General features: G+C 37.7%; 1 protein-coding gene across 4 annotated transcripts in view; it reads left to right on the plus strand.

Moving 5' to 3' along the window:
* LOC122793445 (probable E3 ubiquitin-protein ligase HERC4) overlaps positions 1–16,412 on the plus strand; it is a 1,684,714-nt gene that overhangs the window by 1,449,063 nt on the left and 219,239 nt on the right. The window lies entirely within an intron of this gene.

Genomic DNA, 16,412 nt, shown 5'->3' on the forward strand with positions numbered 1-16,412 from the left:
CGATAGCTTCACTTCCCCTTTCCAAAGTTCAAAACCTTTATATCACAAGTGAAAAAGATAATTTGCTGTACCAGAATCTCACCCCACTTGGTCCTCCATGCTTTGGGATTGATGCTGGCAGCAGTAAATCTAGTTCCTTTAGCCTGATTTCATGAGGATTCTTCAGTGGATGTTGACATCTCAATGGTCAATACTTCTTCTTCCTTTATCTCCTCAAATTCCTAGAGTTGAGAGCAGTGCTTTTAGCATTGCAAGCCTTTCAGAATGCTCTCCCATCAGGAACAGTTGTGATACAAACAGAAAATATGTCAGTGGTTTGCTACATCAACAAGCAAGGAGGAACCAGATCATATCCCATATGTCGAGAAGCACTCAGGGTGTGGCAGTAAATGGTATCTGCCAACCACTTTCTTTTAGCAAGACACATTCCAGGAAAATCCAACACACTAGCAGACAAATTGAGTAGGTACATTCTACTACCTCATGAATGTTTCCTCAGTGAGAATGTAGTGGAATTGATTTTCCACAAGTGTGGGGCCAGCCATGTTGCAACCTCTTTGTATCTCCCCTGAACAACAAGTGCAGCAGCTACTTTGCCTTAATCCCTCCACAGGGGGATTCATTGAGGGATGCTGTTCTCCATGACTGGTCCCATTGTTTACTTTATGCATATCCTCCAATCCCTCTAATCCCAAAATTCCTTCAAAAAGCTGCCAGGTTGAAGAGCAAAGTCATTCTCATTGCACCCTTCTGGCCTCTACAGATTTTGTTTCCCTTCCTGTCGCCTCATTTAGTTCATCTACCCTGGGTTCTAGAATCTGTTCCAGATCTGCTGGCTCACCCAACAGGCTTGATACAGCCAGACCTTCCCAATCTCAAGCTGACAACTTGGGTTCTCCTTTTCCAGTATACTCTCATCACCTGTTCACAAGATTTTGATATCTTCCTTTAAACAATCTACAAGGAAACTTTATGCTAGTAAATGGAAAACATTTGTACACTGGGCACTTCAAAATCATGTGGACCCCTTTTCTGCCCTGATTAATAATGTCCTAGACTTCTTGATGTTACTTTTTAACCAAGGAGACAGTTCTTCAACAGCTAATGTCCAGTTAGCAGCAATTTCTAATTTCCATATTGGATTTGATGGTTCCTCACCGGCTTCTCATAAGCTTTGTAAAACCCTTTTAAGGAGCACATTTCTATTAAGACTTCCTTTTAAGGGTCCTACTCCCCCATGGGATCTTACTCTAGTAATGCAATCCTTGGTGTTCAAATCCTTTGAACCAGCACATGATTGTGATGTCAAATTTCTTTCTTGAAAGACTTTGTTTTTGGTGGCCATTACTTCTGATAGATGAATTTCAGAAATCCAGCCTTTATTTGTGAAACCTCAGTACCTAGTTTTTCATAAGAATAGAGTTATGTTGCAAACTAATGCATCCTTTTTTTCCAAAATTTTGTCAAAGTCTAACATTAATCAATCCATTAATCTACCAGTTTTCTTCCCAAATTAAACAAAAAAAGGTGAATATTTATTACATTTACTTGATGTTCATAAGCAACTGCATTTGTATTTACACAGAACAAAGGATATTAGAACTACAGATCAGTTATTGTTATCATTTCCTGATGTGAAATGGGTAAACCAGTATCTAAAGTGACTCTACTCAGATGGCTTACTGACTGCATCTCTTTTATTTACAACAAATTGGAAATCTTTTTACCAAAGAAGATACATGCTCATTCAACCAGGTTGGTAGCAACTTCATCAGTTTTTCATTCAGGAGCTTCCATGGATGACATATGTGCAGCAGCAACTTGGGTCCCCCCCATATGCTTATAACTCATTACAAATTATATTTGGTCTCCAGAGGTAAGGCCTCATTTGGCTCAATGTTGCTCAGGAATCATCAGCTGAGGACAGAATGAAAATTGACAACATCAGAAAAAGAAGTTATGTACTTACCATAATGTTCCATCTGTGTCTTCCATTTTTATTCTTCATCAACTCCCCACCCACCAACCTCCAACCTTATGGTTATAGAAGAGCGAGTGAATAGAACAAAATTTCAATCTACTCCAGGCATTGTAGAACTCCAGATATAGCTTTGCCTACTTTTTTCTGATATACATCTTTATGTCTATTATATATGTGTTTTGACTTTCTGTTATAGCTTGCAAGCAAGATCTGAGGTAATTGGGGTTGGGTGCATTATGGGTAAGAAAGAAAGTTGCCACAAGCTTTTGCAGCGGCTGAGTTGGAGCCAATGTCTCAGACCTGAACCCATCAGTTGAGGAAGAATGAAAATGGACAACACATAAGTACATAACTTTTGGGGAGGAGTTTATTTCTTCCCCAGGGTTGGCAGAGTCTGATGGTGCATATAAGTTTGGTTGTAGTGGATGATTTGCTCTCTTAACATATACGTTTGGTTGCATTGGAGGACCTGCTTCCTTACAAAGAATGCTTTTACAATCTATGCCATTAGCTTACATGTTTGTGTTTTCAGGCAACTGACTCAGGAGCTTACACAGAAGCAGTTTAATTGCATTACACATTTTGTTTACTTTAGTGCACCTAATTTTCAGTGGTGCCCAATTGCTTATGATTTTTTTTTTCTGTTTCACATTTCTGCCTTAACTTAATGCTTGTAGTTCAGTCAACATGTGTTTTATTAAGCACAATATATCAAAAGAGTTTCCATATGTGGTTAGTCTGTTCCTCAGCTTTGACAGGTAATCAGCTATCAGGTGAGAACTATCAGTAATGGGCCTGCTGTGATTTCATTATGTTAGTTTCCAAACTATCTCCAACAGCATCTGGTGATTCATTACAAACTCATATCTCTGTGAGTATCCCTGTATCACCCTAGAAAAAGCCAAATGGTTACCCATAAAACAAAGATCTAACCTACTTTTAGGATCCCAGCCCTACAAACTACTCCAACTCCACACATTAACTCCTCTTGCAGCTATTCTTCATGAAAAAACTCCTCATACAACCTGAGACAGTACTCATAAGCCACACCTACTCCCATTACTCATAGAATCAAACTCCACAGCACTGCGCAAATTCTCCCCATCAACGTTAATGAAATCAACACTTATTCCAAATTTAGAATGTAACTAAAAGGCACTTCTTCATCCAAGCAAATGCTCCTGCTTCAACACAGGACACATCACCTGACCTGTAGCCTTTCCAAGTCTCTCCTCCTCCCTCAAGATTCACTGAAGATTGACCCACTTTAGAAATTATTTTATATATATATATATATATATATATATATATATATATATATATATATATATATATTGTACACATTGCACTGTGCTTGTTCAGTAGAATGTGCATACACAGTTTTTTTCAATGCTATTACTCTGAACTATTCTGTTATTGCTTACATTTCTTTATTTTTTGTTTGTGAAATGTTTTGTATTTCACCTGGGCTGAGCCTGAAATTGATCATTGTTGATCAGTGCTTTATCCCGATAAACAAATATGAATAAATAAACAAATACACACCATCCATTCTTATTCAAAATGTCTGTTTTACTGTCCTGTAGTGATGATTTCTGGTTTTACTAGTTTGTCTGTCTTGTCTTTACATTCCCAACTACTCATCCTAGCCTTGTTTGTATTACCACTGATTGAGTATTTTCTCTCTAACAGGAATTTTTCTAACAGTTCAAAGTCTATATCCATGTGTGAAGGGGTGGGGGGTAAATTGTGGGAATAGGTCAAATTATCAAATTATAAGTGCAGGTACACTGAACTTGCTACCTGTTCTTCATAGGATTAGCATGCACATACGGTGCCATAAATATGTGTATACTATTACCCACTACATGTGGGCCACTGTACAAAGTAGGACTTTGGCTGTTAGGTCCCCCACTCTGTAATAAGAGACTGTACAACATCTATACCTACCCATTCCCTTTGAAAGTACAGTAAAATAGCCTTTGGCCACTCAGTCTGCTCCTAGGGTTGCCACTTCTTGCAACGCTGAAATTCAGACCAAAGTAATGCCCCCTGCTCTGCCCATGACTCTGCCCAGGCCCATTTTATGACATAAATGCATACGTCATTAAGGTGGAATGTCCCCTTTACTCCATTTTCATGTGCCTAATCTACATAGCATTACTCTTTTTCTGTTTGTTGTGGAGTATCTTGGACTCCACCACATTGTTTTAGCAATCCTTTTTTGTGAAAAAGAGAGACAGAGGTTGCTTTTTAACAAACTCTGGCATCCTATCCACATTTCTACACATAATGCTGGTATTTGTACAATGCTTTCTGGACTATTGGAAAATCATTCTGATTTCCAGATAGTCCAGAAAAATGTCAGATAGGTGGCAAGCCTATTTACTCTCCTGCTTGGCCGTCCTGCATTGAAGAAGCCATTAGTTCAATCTCTAATCACCAATAGCCCAGGTGAGTATCTTGTCCCCATGTTAACAAGCCAAGATTAAAAAAAAAGTTGGTTTAAGTACTATGCTTTTCTCATGTCTTGCTCTAATCTCCTTTGTGTCTTTAAGACAAAAGCAAAGATGACGATGTTAAAGTGCTACTCAGTTTGTTTTTTCCACTCATAGTGCTATTGAAATTTCTGTTTAGTTTTTAGTTTTTGTGAATTTCTAAGGCAATATTTTGTGGTGTTGCATTTCATAGGTTCATAGGTTGGTACTAGGCTATCGACCCTAGGGCCTATACAAGCCTAGCCATAACAATAACCTGGCTATTCCTTCCCACACTATTTACTTCCCTGGACCCCTGTCAAGTAGGGCAACTGACGTGATCCCGGGGGATAATTTCCTTTCTCCCATCCAATCGTCAAGGTTCCTTTTGAAGAGGGCCAAAGAGGCACTCTGCTTGACATGTATGGTCAGTCTATTCCAGAGTCTGGGGAGTCTCTGGGTCTGGAACCTATCCCTCCAGCATGTTTTGTTTATTGTGATGACAAGGTTTAGATCCCTGGAGTATGTGGCTCTGAGGGATTGGGATTTCTTTAAGTGTAGCATGTCCAACAGCTCTGGTTTTGACGTGGCCTTGTATGTTAAGCAGAGATTGCCTCTGAGTAGACGATATGCGACAGAGTATAGCTGGAGTTTTTTTAAGGCAGTCAGCGTAGGGCATCTGCTTTAGGCCTGTGATTCTTTTAGTGAGGTATTTCTGCGGCCTTTCCAGTTGTTGCAGATGTCTTGAGAGGTACATATTAAATGGGGCGTTGTATTCTATAATGGGTCTAATGAGGGATGAGTATAGTGAGACAATTACCTCCTTTTTCCTGGATGAAAAGCCCTTAGTGATGAGGTGTGCCACAAAGAAGGATTTCCTGACTTGTGGCAATGTGGTTATCGAAGGTGAGACCACTGTCCACCTGTGTCCCTAAGTCTCTTATCACACTTTTGGTGTTTAGTGTACTGCCACCTATGTGGTAATTCACGGGTACATGTTTTTTCCCAAAGGGGATAACTATACATTTCTTGGCATTGAGCTTGAGCCCATCGCTCTGGCACCAAGCATCTGTTTCTGTAAGGCCCTTTTGTAGAGTATCTGCATCATTTGCAGATTCAATAATGGCTACCAATTTGCAGTCATCTGCAAACTTTGTTAGTCAGAGTCCCTTAGTGTTGGCCTGTACTTCAGAGAAGTAGATGCCAAACAAGAGCTGTGTGGACCGCCTTACCCTCTTAAATATAGTCTATGGGTTTTCCCGTAATCTGAGTTCATTTTACTATATTTCTAGCTCCAGTTCTTATACACATAATGACAAACACACAGTGTTGTGTTGGTAACCTTTTCCTAACTTTTCAGTAATGCTGCCCAAAGCAGACTGTTACTTTTCATTCTTAAATGAAACCGTCCATAATATTCATTTCTGGTAGCAGTAGTTTGAGCAGTTACTTCTTCAAAGGCATGTGACAACAGTTAATATTGCATTAGTTTAGTATTCATAACCCACCAGCTACAAGCTTTTAAAATTAAATAATAAAATGTGTTAATAAATAAAATGAAGCAATGCACTTTGTAAATTAAATATGCATGGAGTTATGCAATTGCAATATGAAAATATCAAATAAGTGAGTTGAAATAGGCAGATGACATATGGATCAGATTTAGCTAACAACATATTTGACCCTGTCACTACCAGTAGCTGAAGATTTACTGAATTCTATTTATTTATGATTTGTAAGTCTAAACATTAAATATACAGTGTAGTGACTAAATTGATTCCAGGTTAAAGCTTGTGTTCCAAAGTTTTGCATACTTCAGAATCAAAGCAAAGCTAACTGTGTCAATTGGTGCAGCTTTAGTTAGGGAAAGTTCTGAAAATTTACTGAGTATAAAAATCATTGTTTAGCTTACTGACAACAGTGAACTATTCCTCCATGCTGATTTCCACATATTTTACCAAATATGATTAAGTACCATTGCCTATAATTTTGAGCTGTAGTTGTGTAGTCAAGCAGACTTTTTAATGTTGTTTTTCCCATGCTAGTTGCTCTTGTGCCCAGAGTTTCCTTAAAATTAGTTATAAAATTCAGCACCTAATGCACAACAGACTCCGCATGAGATTCACATTCACCCTTCCTTCCGTCACAAATATAGTCTAGTAGCCCTATCACCCTTTGACCATAAATTAGATCAAATAACAAAAAAGGTAGAGTTTTGTGCACCTCTATGTGTAGGAAGAGGAGGTGGGGCAAATACGTGTTCCACTTCCAATTAAACTGGGCTTAGAGTGCTGTCAGCATGGTCTTAAAGGTAGAGTTAGGCCTTTTCATCAGATCATTTGTTTGTGGATGGTAGGTGTAATTTTGAACTGCTTTACTCCACAATACTTCTACAACAGGGTCAAATCTGACATGAATTCATTCTCTCCATGCCTTTCAATATTTCTCAGGGAAATCCATCCTACTGAGAATTTCTAACAGAGCATTTGCCATCTTTTCTGCCATAATAGTGAAAAAAACACTACCTCAATGTACCTAGTAGCATAGTCACCTACCAAGATGTACCTCTTATTTCAGGTAGTTAGGGTACAAACAGGTCTAGGAGTTCCCACAATATCCACATATGTCCTCTAAAATGGTTCCTTAATAACATGCAATGGCATAAAAGCAGCCTTCACTTTGTCTTCCTCTCTTACTTTGCTAACCTTATAGCACTATTAAGATGTCTTACAATACCTTCTCACACCTTTTAAAATTTACAGAACTCTTCCTTCATGTATGCTTACTGCCATTATGGCCTGAAAAGGAATGTCATGGTCCATGGCCAGAAGTGCTCTATGGCAGGCCTTTGGTACTCCCAACTGATGCACCACTTTTCTTTCTGGGACCCTCTACAGGAGTTCATTCTGTATACAATTATAACTTGTCCCAGATGAGTCTCTCTCTCTCTCTCTCTCTCCTGTCTCTCTCTCTCTCTCTCTCTCTGTCTTTCTCTCCTTCAGTCAGGAATTTCCTTCACTACCTTTCTCAAGCTCTGCAACATGGGAATCAGGAATTCTGCCTGTCTCACCTTTTTGTTTGTGATCCTCTGTAGTTTCCCTTCCAAAGGAAGTTTGCTATGCTTTGGCTACTAGGGTTCAGATTTAGGCTTGTTGCTACCAACTATCTCTTTCCTCAAAGTAACCCCTTCCAAAGAAAGTCCAGTACATTTGGACTCCTGTGACCTAGATTCAGGCTCATTTCTATGACCTACCTCTTTATCTGAAGTAGCCACATTACCTGACTCTGCTGGAGGTGTGGGCACTGACTGGCTCTCCCCACTACTTCCTTCTCCACATGCTTATCTGTATTACTGACACCATGTAATCAAACATGCACAGGATGCTGCACCATTAAAGACCATTTTATATCAGAATATCTGACAAAATATCATCTAACAATGCCCCCTGCTTGTCTGCCAACCCTTCTTGACTCCTGGAAATGTGTCTCTCCCATGGTCCTAACTGGAGTGGACTGCCCATGAAAATAATGTTTGCAACAAGTACAGGCTTAACAATAGTTATTTCTAATACCATTTATCTCCACCCAGACACAGAATAGACTGCCTCTGCTTGCTATCTCATCCACATCAGGTATTCAGCTCATAGCTGAAACCTGGATCACCTCTTTAAAGTCAGTCCTCAAAACTCTATGCCAGATAAGCTCCACCAAGACTGATGGTTTTAGTCGCACAGCTGCCACAAGAATACCTCTCAACTGTCCAATGTTTTTCATGACATCTAGATTTTTGCCTCAAAATTTCAGTGGTTTTCTGTCAAATCAGTTGGATGATTTGAAGAATGAAATCACTAAATAATGAAATACATTTGAGTTTCAGACTTCATATCCTTTAGAAAATACATTTTAACACAAGCCCTTTTATTCTAGCTACTTTGTTTTTAGTTTATAAGAGCAATATACTATCATCCTACAAAGTCATATTGTGTTGGCCAAACTGTGTGGTTGATCACTGCCAGTATCCAAAATAAGTAAACACTTACCTCCCACTACTGCCGCTGAATCTCAGCTTCTTCACACCTCAGCCTCTCCAAGCAAAATAATCCATTCACATTACACTTGAACGGGGTTTTCTGCAACATTCAAGTGTAACGTGACTTGAACAGTCACATCAACTGCAGCACCACCTCAAGAGTGCCTGTTGTGATACAGGCGCATTTTCTTTAGACAGGGATGCCATGACACATTTTATCCATTTATTTTTTATTTTTTAGAGCAAGGACATTCATTATTTTATTACTGTAAAAAAATAAGTAAATAATTCCAGAGAAGTGCCACTAAAAGAACAGTAATGTAGGTGCGTGCCTTGTTGGTCTTCATGTAAGGCCATCCCTGATTACGTGGAACACACTTTAGGAGAAGTAACTAACTATCATGCAGCTGAGGAACTAAAATTAAGTTTATTTTGCTGTAAATCTGAAAGGAAAAGTAATGAAAATATAAAATATTTTAAATCAACACCCAGTGAAACCAAGCATTTCAAAACAAAATAGGATTTTTTTCACAGGAATATGACTTTCTGTACCATCCATTTTATTGCTCTTACTTTATGCTACGTTTCTTAACCAGGTGAATGGACTGGTTGGAAAACATTTTGCAGCAGTGATGCAGGTCAAAGATAAGTTATAAAAATAAACTACAAAACATTAGCATTATAATGGTTAATATTTTTCCATAGGTGAGTACATACAGCGGCTGTAAAAATGAAACATTGTTCTACTGATAGCATTCACTTAGAGTTTTTATGTACAGTTTCTGATAGGGTGAGGTATTTATTTATTTATTTATTCGACATTTGTTTACTGGGAAAGTCTGACTGTGCCAGAAAGTGCCCATTTTTAGCAGATGCCCTGGGAGAAAAGCATTATTCAACAGTTGACAAATTTATCCATTGTGTAACAGAGATTAATGTGCAAAAATTGTTGAACACATGACTAATTAATGCTGTTTTGATGTTTAAATGCAAAACAAAACTGATAGTTTTTAAATACATATTTCCTAGTTACTTATATGCATAGAGGTTATATTGTATATAAATAAATATTGCAGGAAGATTTTACTAAAGAAGGCAATACTGACATGTACAAAGCAGGGTAATAATCTAAAGTTTTGTGATTACATTTTATTAAATTCATATACATCAATAGGCTGTTGCTGCCTCCAGTTAAATTTACTAATTGCTAAAATCCTGCACTATCCCAATAATATCCCTATCCTCATAGATCTTATTTCACCATACAAAATTCTGTCTACACTATGTTCTGCCAATAAACATCTGGTATCCTTAGTTAAATCCAACAACAAAGCAGGTGACTCTCTTTTCTCTAGTACTACAGGAAAAAACTGGAATCTGCTCCCTTCTGAATTATCTACCCTAGCTTCTACTACTCTATTCAAAAAACATATCAAAGAACATCTTAAAGCCCAGTGGCTGTGTCCTTGTTCTAACCCAGACTGAAATTCCATGCCCCTCCTGTTCAAATCCCATCCCCACACACTAACCTAAGCATACAAACCAACTCTTTTTCTCTTTATACCTGCTCTGTTTTTGTGATCTAATAATTGTTCTTTACTTTTCCCCTAGCAAACCTTTGTATATTGTCTATAATCCATAATTTGTATTATATTTATTCATATAAACAAATGCTATCTCTGTACTGTAATTTTAATATACATGTCCTTTTTATAAATTGTTAACGTTTTAACTGTTTATGCTGGAGCTTTTCTCCCCAGGCCTCTACTGAAAATGGACATATATCCAGTTAGACTAGCCCGGTCAACAAATGTAAAATAAATAAATAAAATAAATAAATAATTGTGGGATGCAGCTTTGCTGTATTCATTCATTCATTCATTCATTCATTCACTAATACAAATACCATCTTACTCAGGGCTGTGGTGATCTGGAGGATATCCTTGAAATGAATGGGCACATAGCAAATTTCCAGAGCTGGAGGAGAAGCCAGTCCATTACATAACATATTTGCATTGTCATTCATGCATGCTTGCATATGTATAGGCAATTTAGAGTATCATTGCTTCACATAATGCCATGTTTTGGGGATGTGAGAGGAAGCTGCAGTACCCAGATGAATACCCAAACAGACCCAGGGAAGATAAACAGACTCTGCATAAAAAGTTATCCTGCCATGAGCCATACCAGAATACCAAGAACTGTGAGGCAACAGCACTCAACATGGTGCCTCTATGATATTCTGACCAGTCAGAATGTAAGATAAATACAATGGGAAACAAGATGTGAATATATAAATGTGGATAATGAAATGCAAAACATTAGAATAAACAAAATCACCATCTGAAATTTGATTTGTCATGTATGAAAGTATACTAGTGAATTATGTGCTCAGTACTTTGAACTGTGAGCAATAGTTTGCTGCCTGTTCATGGCCTAATTGACATAAATGACAGTGGTGCAAAAACAGATAGGAACCTCTCACCAATTGGGTCTCGTAATAGCCAAATCACTAACCTTAGGACAGAAAGAAAAAAAATGATTTGAAATACATTTAAAATTTTAAATGACTGAATGGCAAAAGATTGACCAAGAAAGGTCAAAACTCAAATCCCAGAAAAACTTGACAAACATTCTTTAGTAATTATATATACCAATTCCAAGACTGCACTGTAGTGGAGAAAGGGCAAAAAAAAAGTCTCCCCTGTACTGTGATCTCACAGACTTACCGTTTTTACCTTTCTGTCTGATCTTATACCATTTGGTGTTTTGGACATTCTGCATTTTAAATGTATCTAATATATCTGTATATCTGTCTGTATACACACACACACACACACACACACACACACACACACACACACACACACACACACACACACACACACACACACACACATACACGTACTGTATATACACATATAGAAGGGTTTCAAAGATGCTGTGTCACAGTATTAATATATGTTAACATAATGGTGCAGTGTTGAAATACTTAATTAAATGTGATGCCAGAATGGAAAAAAATCAAATACAGAATGGGGTAGTGAAGAGCTTACCTTATTTTGAAACAGGTCCCAAAAAGTAAATGTTCTCAAGCAGTATACGTAGAATAAAAATGATCTTTACTGATTTTCCAGGATTATTACTACTGACAGCTTTGCCATTTCAGGAAGATTTTCTTTCTGATATATAATCAAACATGCACACATTAATTAAAAGGTACAGTTTTAGGACTACATTACAATAGGCCAAGTATGTTGTTCAAAACCCATGGTAACCACCCCCTCCATTTTGACCTGATATGTGGCCCTTCCGTTGTGATTAAGCTTACCTTACCCTTGTAAAATGTAGATATTTGGTCCTTTACTCAGGATGTGACACAGTCCTACTTGACCTTACCTGCAGTTGTCTTACCATCTGCTTGGTGGCATTATGAGTTTATGTGTTTATTTAACATATGGATGCCCAATGGCTTAATCTCAGAAAAATGGCACAGTGGTGCATTGGGCAGCATTGCCACCTTACCGCAACAGGCTCTCCAGTTCAGTTCAGAGCTGAGGTGTCATCTCTGCAGAGTCTGCATGTCCTCCCTGTTTTTGCTAGGGATTTCTCTGGATATTCTAATTTTCTTCCACATCCCAAAGATGTGGCTGCAAATTGTCCATAGATATATGCATGCTATAGAAGAAAAGCCATTGCAATCCAGTAACATTGCCTACTTATCTGGAAATTCTGTAGATGGCATTGCCTGGTCATGCATTTTGACAGGAGTTAGATGTGTCTCAACAACATTTTATGGAGGTTCTGCATATTTAAAAAAAAACACTCGGGTTACAATCACCTAAGAAAAAAAAATTGCTTATGCACCTGATCTTGAAATCTACCGCTAATATTACTTTCCTTCAGGAGACGCATTTGTTGAATCATCAATGGGATCAAGAAAAACTGAGGCCTTGGATCCAAAAGATCATAACTTCAGAAGGCACTACGAATAAAGCCGGGGTGGCCATTATCATTAAAAATAACTTTGGGTCATATATAGGAAAGGTGGGATCGGATGATGAGGGTAGGTGGTGTTATTTTACTACAAATCACCCTTTATTAGATAAACCTATTCTCCTTCTCAGCATATATGCCCCTTGCACCTCCCAACAGAATTTTTTTACGAAGTTATATAACTTCCTCACTTCATTTCCTAAGCACTATTATATTGTGGGGGGGGGGGGATTGGAATTCAGTACAGGACCCGAAATCAGATAGATCGAATCCCAGAGCTAGAGCCAATTTCTCAGTACATAAATACATAACTGAACTGAAAGAAGAGTTTAATCTATTTGACCCCAATATATTTTTAGACCCTGCACAGAAAAAATGCAACTACACCTTCTTTTCTAGTTTTGCCAAAAGTTGGTCCAGAATAGACTTCTTTCTTATTTCCAAGGCCTTTTACACTATGAATATCTCCTTTAAACAATCCCCTAGATCTATTTCTGACCATTCCAAGATTTCCATGGGTATTCACCGATTCTGTAGGGACCCAACAGACAGAATTGATATCTGTTGGCGGCTGAACCCCAACCTCCTGGGGAGAGAGGAGATTACCTTCCAAATAGACGAATACCTGGATTATTTTCTCAAATCAAAGAAATCTTTTCAATCTCCGATAGACTGTGAATGGGCCGCGATTAAATCAATGATCAGGGGCTTCCTGATAAATAAAGCCACATACTACAAGAAACTTCGCAACAAAAAAGAACGGGATCTTACCTCTCAGTTGCATAAAGTAGAAATAGAGTCTCAAGTAAAACACACCCCCCTCTTGGAAGAACGTATGATTCAACTACAAAAAGATCTAATATCACTACATGCAGAGAACCTGAGCTTCCATGAGATTAAATTGCTGGCCCTATACGCAGACGTGATTCACTCTCCCTCCATATTTCTGGCCAGGGTGATCAACCTTACTAAATCTTCTACATTTATACCTGAAATACACTATCAAGGGAAGGACTTCCAGCAACCTAAGGAGATCATTGAAATTTTTGAAAACATTTTCATTCAAACCTATGAACGCACAGATAACATAGTTGGCGATGCAGAAATACAATCCTTTCTCAATAATCTAACCTTCCCCAAAATAACAGAGGGACAGTATAAGCTCCTAGAAAATGAGATAAATACACAAGAAATTATCTCAGTCATTAACAACCTTAAACCTAATAAATCCCCTGGGCCAGACAGGTTTACGGCTGAATTTTATAAAGCATTTAGTGCAAAAGTCTCCAAAGTATTGATTTTATTGTTTAACTATATTACTCGCAATGGTTTTAAGGATTTGCACTTGAATGCTTCCAGAACGATTTTCATTCTTAAACACAACACGGACCTTAAAATTCCCGGGAATTATAGACCCATATCTTTAATTAATTTGGACATGAAAATTTTGGCCATGGTACTAGCTAACAGGCTGAAAGCCGTTATCTCCCATATTGCCTCTCCTGAGCAATCAGGATTTATCCCGGGCAGACAAACTAGTGATCAGACCCTACTACTGGAAGCCATGATTCATCATTCTAACTTAACCAAACACCACGTGTACGCCTTAGCGGTAGATGCATCCAAGGCATTTGACCGCTCGAGTACGAAATTTTTATTTGCCGCCCTACCTTTCTTCAACATTCCAACTTCATTTATAGACAAAATAAAAACCCTTTACTCCTCAGCATACACCACCCTACACATAAACAAATATTCATCTAACAGAATCAATATGGTGACTGGAGTCAGGCAGGGCTGTCCCCTCTCCCCTCTTTTATTTAATTTATATATGGAACCATTATTTCTGCTTATTAAACAAGCCACTTTCCTTCATCCACCTAATCTCCATAACTTAAAGATCCCCCTATCGGCATACGCAGATGACCTTAATATCTATTTCACTCTCCCTGATTCTGACCCAAATAAAATACTTTCTGCAATTAGTATTTTTTCCAACTTAGCTAATTACAAACTTAATAGGGAAAAATCTTTAATATTCCCCCTAAACATTTACTCCAGGGTACCTAATATAACTGTAAAATCAGAGATCAAAGCGAAGGAGCAGCTCCATTATTTAGGTATACGATTCTCTCAAGGTAACCATAACTACCTTCAAGATAATGTAGTCAGGTACTGGTTAAATATTCAAAATGACATCAATAGATGGTCTAGGCTTAAGCTCCCTTTCCTGGCCAGAACCACAGTAATCAAGATGAATATCCTCCCTAGACTCTTATACCTGTTTCATTCCACCACTAGTATCTTACATAACAATTTTTTTAAAAAGGTCATATCTTCGATTTCTAAATTCGTGTGGGCCCCTAAATCGGCCAGGATTAGCTACTCTAAACGTACCTATCCTAAAGAACAGGGAGGTCTGGGCCTACCTGACTTTAAAACCTATTATGAGATAATCAATGCCAGTAGAGTATTAAAGATTGCGTCTTACCATAAAGACAAATATAGGTGGGCCCCAGCATGGGTGATTCTGGGTAACTATTACATTGAATCATTAAAATTTAGCCCTTTAGCACTCCCATTTCTAAATGAAGCAAACAAAGGCATATTGAAACGTACAAAAAGTCTTTTATATGGCATAAAATCCCTTCAGGCTCTTTTCAAATCTTTGAATCTTTCTCACTCCTACATAACACTACAACCAATCCACCTGAACCCTAACCTTAAATTGAATGGGCACATGTTAAACTTGGTGAATTACCCCCTTCTTTTGAATACCTCTATCTCGGATCTCTTCCCCTTCAGACATCTGACAATTTCTAACCTAAGAATCAGTCTGAACTTACCCAAGAAATACCTGAGCATTCTACGTCAGGTTAGAGAGTTGATAGGGAAATACATAGATCATCCCCTGGTCTCGGAGGAAGATATTTCAACATGCAGAACATTAATGAAACTTCTGTTCAGTGAAACAAAGATGACATCAAATACATATAAGGTTATCATGTCACTCAGATATCAGAACGAGTTTATTATTTCAAAATTCTGGTTAAAAAGTAACCCTGAAATAAATCAAAAATTAATATCACAGGCTATAAAACGAAGTTCTAAATCTATTCCCTTCAATAAATTGAAATATACCCAGCTGATGATTCTGAACAATGCATATCATACCCCTGAAGTGCTAAGTAAGTTCTACCCTAATCAATCCCCTAAATGTCGATATTGCTTGAACCAAACTGATGCTATCCTTCATTTGTTTTGGAGTTGCAAGTGTTCCTATAAGCTCTGGTGTGCCTTGAGAGTGATACTTGAGAAAATTGGCTATGAAAAATCTACCCTCTCATGGAAATTTACCATTCTACATATCCCACCTTTGGGTTTATCTGAAAGGAAATGTAGGGTATTGATTCCTATTTTCATGTTAATTAAATACTACATTTCCCTAAATTGGAAAAATAGGCACTACCTCTCTTGGGAGGGCTTTAAGCACGTAGCTATTAGAAACCTGAAGGCTCACAAATACTTGTTTCACAATATTAAGAACAAGCCAGTTATTAAGGAATTTTGGGACATTCTATCCGAACATATACTAAAATGAGTTTTTCTTTCTCTTTTTTCTCCCTTTTGGTATGGACAGCATCTTTCTATCACATTTCGGGAATAACTGATATAACAAGTTCCTGGGCAAAGTAGTATTTTGTATATAGTTCTAGTTTTCATATAGCTGTTCTGTATGATTCTTACGCTTAATAATTGTATAATATGTTTTGAGTTCTATATTTTCTTTGGTTTTCACTGTTGTATTGTTTTTTTTCTTTTTTTCTGAAAACTGCAATAAAGAGAATTATGTAAAAAAAAAAAAAAAAAAAAACACTCAGCTGTCTGCCAATGGAATTGTGTAACTGAAAGCAGCAATTTTCATAAA

Source organism: Protopterus annectens, chromosome 2.part0 (genome assembly GCF_019279795.1).
Source record: "Protopterus annectens isolate FY-2018-M chromosome 2.part0, PAN1.0, whole genome shotgun sequence".
In the NCBI taxonomy this organism is placed as follows: Eukaryota; Metazoa; Chordata; order Ceratodontiformes; family Protopteridae; genus Protopterus; species Protopterus annectens.